We start from the raw sequence: 12372 nt of genomic DNA, 5'->3' as shown, positions 1-12372 counted from the left end.
ACTGGGTTTGCAGTGTTGGGTTTTACTTAAGAGAAACCTAGCTAGGATGTAGAACGGTATCAGTAAAGATGCTTCTGTGGTACCCGGAGCATCTCTGCCAAATGGATTATTTGTGCGATAGAAATAATACTTGATGTTTTTAGAAAACATAAGCTTGCTTAATTAAAATAAAAAAAAACAAAACAGCGGGGAAAGTTACGGGACTCCCTAGTGAGTGTCGGGCGCGGGCGATGCCAGAATTGGGCACGCAGAATTGACCCTGATCTCGAGGCGCTTCACGCCTCTTGTGGAAACTCCAAAAGGACATGTGCTTTATAAAGTGGTGGTCGGAACGCGCCAAAACTACGAATCTTCGTGCATAAACTATGTACTAGGTCGTGCCAGGAGCTGCAAGCACTACTGTGGCAGACCTGAACGTGGTTCAGACGGCCGCTAAAGGGAGCCCCATGTCCCTTTGGAATTTTGTCCTGCTTTATCCTGACCGGTAGGGACCATGTGTAGATTCAGGGAGTAATCAGCGAAACGCCCTTTGTGGGCGTTTCCGTAGTGTAGTGGTTATCACGTTCGCCTCACACGCGAAAGGTCCCCGGTTCGAAACCGGGCGGAAACAAGTTTTAATTTTCAATTCTAGTCACTACCTCTCTCGTGTCCTGGAGAGTGAAGACCATCACATCAAAAACGTGTGTCTGTGTTTTCCTGTATTTCTGCTTCTCGGAGACAGGCAGTGAAGCGGCCCTGTAGCAGGCAATACTCTACCTAAATGTTCCAATGGAAATTCGGTTCTGGTACCTCAACTAATCTCCTTACTCTTCCCCTCGGAAGCCTGCATGGCCAGCTGTCCCACGTCGAGGGGGGTGTAGATTTCAGATCCCTTCGCCAGGCGCACAGCAGGAGCTCCATAGTACTTTTGTAGTTATTTAGTGGTGATCTGCATCCTTACTTGTGGATTTTGGTCTCCTGGGACAGAAAGCGTTCTTCTATCTCTAGCTATCTGTAGCCCGGCTAGCTCAGTCGGTAGAGCATGAGACTCTTAATCTCAGGGTCGTGGGTTCGAGCCCCACGTTGGGCGGTGGTTGCTTTTGAAAAATGAGACAATAAAGGAGATCTCAATGGAAGGACAGCAGACCGAGACCCTTCTGGGATCCGTATTCCCGCTGATGATCGCCAGTAGCTGGGCTATACAGAACAGATGGAGTGCACCAAGCTCTAAGGGTTGAATACAGGGCGACAAATTCCTTGTTTACGAGACACCCTCCTCCAGAAACTGCAGTATGACCCCAGGGTCCCCTGTTTAGAGACCACTTTACCAGGTGATTTTGGGGTTAGTATTCCGCGCCCTTAAAGCCGCGGCCCCATTTCGAAGTCTAAAGCCCTCACGTTCAATATATTCTGTTTAAGCTCGATACTGAGTATATCTTTTGTGAAATGTTGCCCTAGTCTCCACATTCCCTCCACACATAAAGGAATGTTAAAATGCCCCCCTCTTTTAATCTTAAAATCATGATACATTTTATTTATAGAGTTCTAAGACAGATGACCTATCAAACACATTATTCTGAGAAAAGGCACTTGGTCAGTGTTGGAAGATACGCTTACAACAGGTCTTTACAGTTCTTTAAAAAATTTTTTTTTGTTTTCTTTATTTTAATTGGAGGCTAATTACTTTAGAATATTGTAGTTTTTGCCGTACATTGACATGAATCAGTCACCAGTGAACATGTGTCCCTTGGTCCCGATCACCCCTCCTACATCCCTCCCCATCCCATCCCTCTGGGTGGTTCCAGTGCAATGTCTTTTAGTGCCCTATTTCATGCATCAAACCTGGACTGGTCATCTATTTCACATATGGTAATATACATGTTTCAATGGTAGTCTCTCAAATCATCCCACCCTTGGCTTCTCCCACAGAGTGCAAAAGTCTGTTCTTTATATCTGTGTCTCCTTTGCTGTCTTGCACATAGGGTTGTTGTTACCATCTTTCTAAATTCCATATATGTGTGTTAATATACTGTATTCGTGTTTTTCTTCTGACTTACCTCACTCCGTATAATGGGCTCCAGTTTCATCCACCTCATTAGAACTGACTCAAATGCATTCTCTTTAACAGCTGAGTAATATTCCATTGTCTATATGTACCACAATGTCCTGATTCGTCTGCTGATGGACATCTAGGTTGCTTCCATGTTCTAGCTATTGTAAACAGTGCTTTGATGAACATTGGGGTACACTTGTCTCTTTCAATTCTGATTTCCTCAGTGTGTATGCCCAGGAGTGGGATTGCTGGGTCATATGGCAGTTCTGTTTCCAGTTTTTTAAGGCATCTCCACACTGTTCTCCATAGTGGCTGTACTGGTTTATATTCCCACCAACAGTGTAAGAGTGTTCCCTTTTCTTCACATCCTCTCCAACTAAAATACCCTTTTTTAAAAAGACTCTAACATGAACATCTTCAGCAGGTCTTGTCACCAGCTTCTTTCTTAACTTCACTTGAATTCATTCTTTTCCATTTATTGTTCCTTGGTCCTGTAAATTCATCTCATTTTCTATTTTCTAGCTGTAGAAGTCTCCCCACATACATAACAGACCACAACAGAAGTTGGCTGATTATATAAAGCTGGTTTATTAAACTTGCTAAATGAAGGATAGTTATCACCTTCAGTCTCAGAAGTGTATGGAAAGGAAGAGATAGGGAGAGTTTAGCATGACACCCTCTGAAGGCAGTGCAGACAGGAATTGGGCAGAGCTGGTAAAACAGGTAGAGTTCCTAGTACAGTCGTAACTCTCACATCCCTGGGGAGTTACTGTTATTATCATCTTTTCTTGGAATCCACGGGTCTAAACAAGCCAGCGTTGAAATAGTTTGGACTTCGGCATTTTGTATTGCAAAAGGTTTGCAAATTCGTCTGCAAAGTTGCTACAGGGCTTTTTTTCTTTTTTTTTTTTTTTAACCACCTTTACTGGGACTGGAAAACATTCCTAAAAGATTCTGACTTTTTCATTAAGAGAAAGTCAAAATGTACAGGTTTCTCTTCCCTGTCTCCCAACAAGCCGAGGACACACCCTCCCCAGGTTTTTTCTACAATTTCTGCTTTTCTCTCCTCTCCACCCTTTCCACAGAAGCCCCTCAGGCCAGGTCTTGTTTGGAATCCCTCTGCTAGTAAGTGACCTATGTAGCTCTTGGCGTTCAACAGACATCAGGCTAATGCGCGGTAGGATCTTTGCTCTTTAAAGGCCAAAGAAGCAGAAAGACTCTGATGTACGTTTTGGATTCTTTCAGGAATGAAGAGTTGGAGGTGTGAGGGAAGTGAGGCTTCCTCAGGGAGAGAGAGGGGCTGGAAGGACACAACCACAGTCCAAACAGGAAGGGGCCTGCGCCAGGGTCAAGGCAGCAGCCAGCGGGAGAAGCGGCAAAAAAGCTGGATGTGTGGCTTGTACACAGGGCAGGAAAGGGGTCTCCTGGATTTCTGCTTTATATGAGTTAATAATCAAGATCAGATACTGAAGACTGGGTATGGTAGGGGAGGGAGGAGAGAGGTTTAGTCAGTTCAGCCTTGGACAAGTTGGGAGATGTCTAAAAGGACATGTCCAAGGCAGGAGGCTCTGAAGCTTGGGGAGAGTGGTCACAGGTGGAGTCACAGATGCAGGGAAGGAGAGTGGGTCAAGTGTGAGCTGAGATTTGACCCTCAGGGAGATGGCCTCAAGTACATGGAGGAGTCCGATTAGGAGGAAACCCAGCAGCAAAACTTCCAGGAAGCCAAGGGAGTGGAGATGCAAAAAAGGAAGGATAAATGGGTAGAGTCAAATTATGGTTTAGGAAGGGAAAATTGTAACGCATTCATGAAGTCGGCCACTTGCAGTCTCCTTGCTAACCTTGAACTAGACTCTGACAAGAGAGTCTCCTGCCCTGTGCTCTGGGGGAGAGGGGCTTCCCTGTCACAGACACATTAAGAATCCCTACTCAGTACGACTCAGCCTCTTTTCCAATTCCTAGTTACCTTGATCTTTGGGAACCAGAGCTGGTGGCAGAAAAGCACTTTGCAGTATTTTAACCCATCCATACTGCTCTTAAATTTGCATATGTGTAAGCTACATATAATATACATTAAATTTCATTCCAATTCTGGGCATCAAATGCTAGGATTGCTGATTTTTATTTTTATAAGGTACTTAAGAGATTTCACTACATTTTCATAATTTAATAAAAATTTCAGCTTTATTTAAGTAACATAGACTTAAAATTTGATATGTTTCAATCTCCCCTTTATTCTTAATAATTTTATATTATTTCTAAGAAATAGTTATTTTGAAAGCATATGTAAAATTAATTTCATTGTTTCTTGTTCGTATTTAACGTATATTTTGACGAAAATATATTCAAATCTCATGTACTTTGTATTTGAATTCTTTAGAGTGTAACTATCAATAGAGCACAAATTATGTGAAAATTTAAACCCGGCAGCAGTCCCCCTCAGTTCAGTTCATTCCAGTAGCTCAGTCGTGTCCGACTCTTTGCGACCCCAGGAACCGCAGCACGCCAGGCCTCCCAGTCCATCACCAACGCCCGGAGTTTACCCAAACTCATGTCCTTTGAGTTGGTGATGCCATCCAACCATCTCATCCTCCGTCGTCCCCTTCTCCTCTTGCCCTCAATCTTTTCCAGCATCAGCATCAGCCGTCTCCCTAGAAGACAGATAATGAAAAGGGTTATCCACGTTTTACCTTCCCTTCCGCGAGGCCCGCTGCTTTCATTCACGCTTTTGTTTTTTAATTGCTGAACTTGACTGATTTCACCACCTACCAACCGATCGTGTTCCACGAGTTTGACAAACACTGCTACCTGGGGCCACCAGGGGACCGATGTCCGGGAGTAGAATTGTTCCAAGGGCTCTGACTCAGCAGGTGAGGCGCGGGGGCGGGCGGGGGGGGGAGTGCCTGGGCAAAGACAATGATGAGAGTCTATTAAAGATTTGGAAGGGCTAAACTTCAGGTGTTTCCGTAGTGTAGTGGTTATCACGTTCGCCTAACACGCGAAAGGTCCCCGGTTCGAAACCGGGCGGAAACAAAGAAGGCATTTCTCTTTTCCCCAGCTAAAACCACTTTCTTCTAGTTAATTTGTCAAGTTCTGTCATCTGTCCTTGGAATGTATGTACGGAAAAATATGGTTAGCTTTTACAGTTTTATCCTTACCGCTCTCTTTTCCAATCTATTACCAGTTCACTTCAAGCGAGTGTACTCCGGATCTCTAGGTCTGTAGCGCCAGCGGTGATCTGTCGCGCGAGAGAAGGTGGTCTGTCAGCCATCCTTCACAGAACTTAAAATCCTAGATCGGAAGGCAGGAATGCCACTCAAAGACAAATGAAATAGTAAAAAGTACAAGAAGGAGTGCGTTGGAATTGTTGAGGGAAACTACGTGACTGCCTTGAGGAGAAAGTCCTCACAAGGATCTGGCGAAGGGCCAGAACCGCCAGGCATGTCTCGATGTTTTGCCCTGAGAAACATTTCCTGCATATACGGCTTTAGGACTGCATGAGAATAGTGCTGAGAATAACAAGTTGGCCTTGAGGAGAGCATTTATCTCTTGATCCTGAGAAAATAGAGTCTATGTGTCTCATTAACTTTGTAAACTTGCTGTTATCAACTTTGTACGTGCTCAAGCTCCATCTGTGTAACCTTGATTTTTGTAAGCTTTTTCCTTGCTCCCATGCATAAAACCACTCGCTGTAGAAGCAAAGTTTTGTCAGTTTCCCAGAGAAGCTGTCCGTGTCCTTTTTTCAGAATCTACTCCTCCGAGCTTTCCACAGGAATCATATAGTGGAAGTCAGGCTGGGAAAGAGCGTTCACAGGAAAGAGAGCAGTAATAACCTCACCATCTATCGCAGTCACGTTGACTGGTCCTGTTGTTGGTGTCTCCCTCTCCTGCAGGTGAGGCCACTGAGCCACAGACACGTCACACAAGGTGACTAAATGTGGGGTAGAGGAAATAGTAGACGGAGCTAAAGGACGGAGAATGCGGAATGAAACAGGGCACCGAGAGAAATTTAAGTTAGCATAGCCGGGAAAGTACCTGGTTCTGCCAGAGATCTGCTGGTGATTGTTCCCGCTCAGCGCTGACGATTATTAGCGCGACAACCCTCACCTTACGGGACACCACCGTGAGCGAGTCTGAGTTTGTCTACCCTGACTGGTTTCACTCCCGGCCTGCACCTACGCACCCGTCTTCAAAGGCAGAATAAAACAGTAAAAAGAACATCAGCCTCTCCACAGGCGTCTCGGTCAGCCGCCTTCTTCACCCGTCCTCATTTGCTGCGCATCTGCTACGTGCCTATGCGTTTCGAAGGGTGGGATAGGAAACGGGCTCCAGAGGTCAAGGGCAAAACGTCAGCGAAGGCTTCAGCGAAGCAGACCAGTGGTTCTTGGCGTCCCCAGGCCAGAGTTCCCGGTCGGAAAAATGTCTGCAGACAGGCACACGGTGTGGACTTCTGAAGTGTAGCCTGCTTCTATGCATGGAAAGTGGGGTTTACACTTTCATACACCTGATGGTACAACAATCTACACGAGCGAGAAGCAGCTACTTCTTTCCCTAGGACTTCTGTCAAGCTTGAAAGTCAAGTAGATAAAATATCTAAGTGGTAAATCAAATTCTTTTTAAATAAAGTTTCACAGGGTTGTGTGTGTGTGTGTGTGTGTGTGTGTGGTTTTTTTTTGTTTGTTTGTTTGTTTTTTGTTTCGGCGTTGGGGGTGGGGGTGGGTTGTGCGGAGGCGGGGCGGGGTGGAAGTTTCGGGTGCGGTGCTGCGCAGCTTGAGAGATTTTAGTTGCAGGAATCAAATCCCAGGCCCTGGCAGTGAAAGCACTTTCACATCTTAAATGCAGACAAAGCATAATCGAAACTAGCTCCGTGATGGCAAAGCTTGTTAGGTTACCTGCATTCACATAACTTTCACAGACGCAAAATCAATATCATGCCCATCTCTTTATCTGTGCTTTTTTTTTTTTTTTTTTAATACTTACTCATATGCCTTAGCTTGGTTTACAGATGTAAACTCGACCAAAAAGGCTAGGGCCCATATGTACAACTTAGAGCCCTAGAAGAGTGAAGAATTTTGGACCCCCACTTGGAAGAATTTTCCCAGAGTTTCCCCTGCTCACCCAATTTCTCCCCTCCCCACCCCCCTCACATTTTACTGACTGATTTGAGATAAATCAGTACACTCCCTGCATCCCAGGCTCTGGATTGTCAGAGTGTCTCTTGGTGTACCCCCTCCAAGCCCACCCAAAAACTCCGGGAGGCCAGGATCATCACTCCATCCTGTCACTCTTCACCAGATGGATTTTGGTCCCTGCCTCAGCTAACTTTAGAGTTCTCCTCTGACTTCCTTAGGGAGACAGTAAACAAATCCACTGCAACACAGTTAACACCAAAGAGGCAGCTGAGTTGGACAATAAGCTCCACAGGAAGTTGTCTCATGTGGGTCACATTTTTGGGGGGTTACATTGAGAACTTTATTAGTTTCATCTTGTTTCAATTAATGCCAAAATTACCCTCTTTTTGATGCTTAAATTGTTGCTGCTTGTCAGTAGAAGCCCCTTTAAAATTGGCCCCTTTATCCTTTCAGCACTGCCCTGACAATTTGAAAGCACACTTGTTTCCTGGTAGAAACTCACACTTCAGGCCTATCTTTAATTTTTCCTAGATAAAGAGGAATTTTGGACCTCACTTGGAAGAATTCTTGAAAGAATCAAGTTCAGCAAGGTTGATTTTTTTTTTTTTTTTTTAGTAAAAAATAAAAGAGTCAAATATGGGTGCCAGGACACAATGCATGGGACCAAAGACTGGCTCCCCCACTTCTGAGGTTCCCTAGGGAAATTTCTCAAAGGATGTAAACATACACTGAGAGCTCTGCTTAATTGTAGCTTTGCTGGATCTTTACCTTTTTTTTTTTTTTTTTCAAATAAACCTCAATCAAATAAGCTCAGCATCAATAGTCTACAAAATTATTTACCTAAATCTCTCACTAAAAAGTAATTGTGTTACTTTCTGCTTTTATTTTTATAAACTTTTATTAGGAAATTTAAAGTAGACAGAATGGTATTAAGAAGTCCCAAGTACTCATCACTCAGCTTCAACATTTTTCTCTCTTCCACCATTTCTGTTTTATCTCTACATTCACCAGTTCCCACCCCACTGGCTCATTTCCTTATACTCCTCATAAATCTCATGATATATCCTTCTATAGTCACTCTATTGATCATCTCCCTTTCCCTCTGGTTGTTCTGTCACTGTATAAAACTTCAGGGTTAGGAAATAATATTAATAGCTACAAATCTTGTGAATTGAATCCTTACCATGGACTAAAAACTGTTCTAGATGCTGGGCATACACTGATTCTTTGCACTCTTGCAACAAACCAATCGTGTGCCACTGTTAAAGGGAAACTTCATTCATTCATTCATTCATTCATTTACACTGCAATGAAAAAGGCCAGGTTCTTGCCCTCCTGATGTTTACCTTCTAATAGGCAATTAAAACAACAAACAAATAAGCAGATAGAAAAATTATCTTAGAAAGTGATACAGACTGTGAGAAAATTAATGAGGGTTATCTGACAGAGTGGTAGGCAGAGGACAGTATTAGAGAGATAGGCCAGGAAAGACACATCACAGAGGTGACAATGAGCTGAGTCAGAAAGGTAAGAAAGAGCCACCTTACAAATATCTTGGAGAAAAGGACTTTGGGAGAGGGGGCAGAAGGCTCAAAGCCCCTGAAGTAGGCATAAATTTGGTGGATTTAAGGATGGGGGAAAAGCCAAGACCTCCTTAACCAGCCTTGGAGGTTAAGGAGCCACAGCTATACCCCCAACGCTCTGCATTCTGATGACTACATCCACACCATTTGCTGGTTTTGTTTGCATGTGGGTAGAAAAATGAGTGCAGGACACAGGATTTTATGTGTTTGAGGACTCCCAGGCAAAAGAAGAACACAGTAGGAATTTTTAACACAATGTGGAATTTTTAAGATGAATGAACACAGAGGTTCATTCAGAAAATTTCAAATAAACAATAAACATCAGCTTTAGGTCCTAGCTGTATGACCTCACCAGTGCCCCCCTCACCTCATCATGAATTGAAGGTTCAGATAAAGTCTGTAATTATCATTTAAAATGTTTTAGAGAATATCATCAGTGGCTTATATGTTCAGGATGATGCCTTTCGGTGGCTTTAATTCACACAAGAACCAATGAAAGGGATTGTTCCAGTTGTTTCAAAATTTTCTAGCTTTTTAATAAAAACAACAATGTTTTTAAATTGAATTTAAAACCTTGAGAAAAACTAGACTTTAACATTTGTAACTATAATACATTGAATATTAATCACAAAAGAAGTATATATTCCTTTCCCTTTTCAAAAGCCTTCCTCTGCCCTTAGACACTGAACATCTCAAATGACAGCAGAAAGGGTTTCCCAAAATAGGCAGTGATTTTAATCCAATTGGTCCTGACACAGACTAGAGGAGCAGGTCATTCTGGGTCATCTTTTTTGGTCACTATTCCTTTGGCAGGGAGTCCTCCAGAATTAGGTTGCTCTGCCTGGAAAATCCCATGGATGGAGGAACCTGGTAGGCTGCAGTCCATGGGGTCGCTAAGAGTCAGACATGACTGAGCGACACACTTTCACTTTCATGCATTGGAGAAGGAAATGGCAACCCACTCCAGTGTTCTTGCCTGGAGAATCCCAGGGACGGGGTAGCCTGGTGGGCTGCCATCTATGGGGTCGCACAGAGTCAGACACAACTGAAGCGACTTAGCAGCAGCAGCAGCAGCAGCAGCAGCAGCAGCAGTTGACATTTTGTCTTCCTCCTTACCCAAAATTCACATTCCCCATGATGTGACTGAGACATGCCTTTTTCTAGGGGGACTCGCACCCTTAAACCAATGTGATATAAATAGCATTGAAATAATGGGGTGAGCATTTGATGATGATCCAACCGTCTCTACTAATGCTACAGAAACCATAGAAGAATGATTTTCTCAAGTTTAGGAAAGGGAAACCAGTAACTGTTAAAGATACAGGAGTATTTTTATTTTTGATACTGGAATATTTTTAGACTGGTCAGAATATCCATCTACTTATTCATGCTCAGTTGTGTCCGACTCTTTGCAATCCCATGGACTGTAGCCCACCAGGCTCCACTGTCTATGGGATTTCCCAGGCAAGAACACTGGATTGGGTTTCCCTTTCCTCCTCTAGAGGATTTTCCTGTCACAGGGATCAAAACTACATCTCCTGTGTCTCCTGCATTGCAGGTAGGTTCTTTACCTGCTAGCCGTGAATATACTAAACCTGGAGATAATTTTCTGTTTCAAATGAGATTTTTAAATAAAAATATTCAAGTAGATGTTTGATCAGTATTTACATATAAATTATATATCATCATAGAGATCACTTCACAATCTACATGCATGATCTAATAATTTATATATTCCCTACATAACACTAAGACCTTATAGAAAATCACATACAAATTTAATTTCTTATATCTGATTGGAGTCTTCCTGCCCAAGGGAGAAAATTTGCCAAGTAAAAAATAACTAAACAGGCCTTCCAATGATGTCATGGTTTTGCAAGTGAAGAAAACATGATGGCTCCCACAAAGACAGGTTTGAAAAGAGAAAAAATAGTGTTATCCTACACAGTTGAATTAAAAATCATAAGTTAGAGTGACAATGTGATCTTCAAAATCTTTTGTCCAAGTATACTCTTATGAGAGGCAAAAGGAAGGTCCCTCTCTCTGTAGGTAGTATCCTGTAGGCCCTGCAATGGTTATTATCTTATAAGACAGACAATGAGGGGCCCTGGCAATAAGCAGCTTGATGCCACCAAGGCAGTGGAGAAACAATCAGTCACATTTATGACTGGTGCGAAGTAATGATACCCTATAGCCTGGTGATTTGTCTATTTCTGTAAAATTACAACTTCATATATAATGAATCTTACTTGACCCAGGAATCTTACTTCTGGTAATTTGCCTTACAGATGTAAGTTCAAAAGTGAAAAATGACTACACTACATGCTTATTAATGCACCATCACTTGAAATTGCAAGAGATTGGAAACTATAAATATCCATCAGTAGGTGATCTGCTGAATGAACTAAGATTCATCTACAGTGGGATATTAGACAGCTGCAAAAAAGACTGAGGGAAATTTCTATGTCTTGAGATAGAAAGAAAATCAAAATATAAAAGAGCTGTAATTATATCTTTGAGTAAAATAGAGGAAAATAAAAATATCTTTGCATTAAAAAAATTCTGGAAGAATATGTACATGAATACAAACTTGTTATCTAAGAAGGGAGAATAGAAGTTGGATTCTTTTCACTGAATATTTTTATAGATGTTTCACTTTTTGAACAGTACAGTATATTACCTACTCAAAAGATGTCTTAAAAACTCATTCTGTGGTGCAGCCTCTGTGGAAAATGGTATGATGATTAAAAAATAAATAAACATAGAAATACCTTATGATCAGCAAATCCACTTATAGATATATGTGCAGAAGAAGTGAAAGTAGGAACTTGAACAGAACAGGTATAAGTAAACCCATGTTCACAGCAGCATTATTCACTGAATTGCTGAAAGATAAAAGGAATCTAAGTGGACTGATGCTGAAGCTGAAACTGCAATACTTTGGCCATCTGATTCAAAGAACTGACTCATTTGAAAAGGCCCTGATGGTGGGAAAGGTTGAAGGCAGGAGGAGACGGGGATGACAGAGGATGAGATGGTTGAAAGGCATCACGGACTTGATGGACATGAGTTTGAGCAAACTTGGAGAGTTGGTGATAGACAGGGAAGCTTGGCATGCTGCAGTCCATGGGGTCACAAAGAGTCGGACAGGACTGAGTGACTGAACTGAGCTGAAGTGTTTACTGAGAGATAAATGGATAAACAAAATATGGTATATAGATAAAATGGGATTTTGAAAAATGAAAGTGTTAGTCACTCAGTCGTGTCTGATTCTTTGGGACCCCAGGGATCAAACCCAGGTCTCCCGCAAAGCAAGCAGATTCTTTATCATCTGAGCCACAAGGGAACCCCCCTGTTATTTAGCCTTGAAAGGAAGAAATTTGGAGCATGCTACAACTTGGAAGAATCTTTTTTTTTTTTTAAGGGTGAAGCAAAACTAACAGTAAAATTTATTTATTTATTTATTTATTTTAGACCTATGAGCATCAACTTGCAAGTTTATTTTATTCTTTTTTTTTATTTAATTAGTTGGAGTCTAATTGCTTTACAATATTGTAGTGGTTTTTTCCATACATTGACATGAATCAGCCATGGATTTACATGTGCTCCCCTTCTCGATCCCCCCTCC

At 42.3% G+C, this 12372-nt stretch overlaps 3 non-coding genes across 3 annotated transcripts; all 3 read left to right on the top strand.

The window, feature by feature from the left end:
- Positions 1–537: 537 nt before the first annotated feature.
- On the top strand, positions 538–610 carry TRNAV-CAC (transfer RNA valine (anticodon CAC)). Its single transcript has one exon. It is a non-coding gene; the product is annotated as a tRNA-Val (tRNA).
- Positions 611–996: 386 nt separating this feature from the next.
- Positions 997–1069, top strand: TRNAK-CUU (transfer RNA lysine (anticodon CUU)). Its single transcript has one exon. It is a non-coding gene; the product is annotated as a tRNA-Lys (tRNA).
- Positions 1070–4989: 3920 nt separating this feature from the next.
- Positions 4990–5062, top strand: TRNAV-AAC (transfer RNA valine (anticodon AAC)). The gene has a single exon. It is a non-coding gene; the product is annotated as a tRNA-Val (tRNA).
- Positions 5063–12372: the final 7310 nt, after the last annotated feature.

This window comes from Muntiacus reevesi, chromosome 1 (genome assembly GCF_963930625.1).
Source record: "Muntiacus reevesi chromosome 1, mMunRee1.1, whole genome shotgun sequence".
Lineage (NCBI taxonomy): Eukaryota > Metazoa > Chordata > Mammalia > Artiodactyla > Cervidae > Muntiacus > Muntiacus reevesi.
Note: the sequence above shows the minus strand (reverse complement) of the source record. Positions and strands in the feature narration are given on the sequence as shown.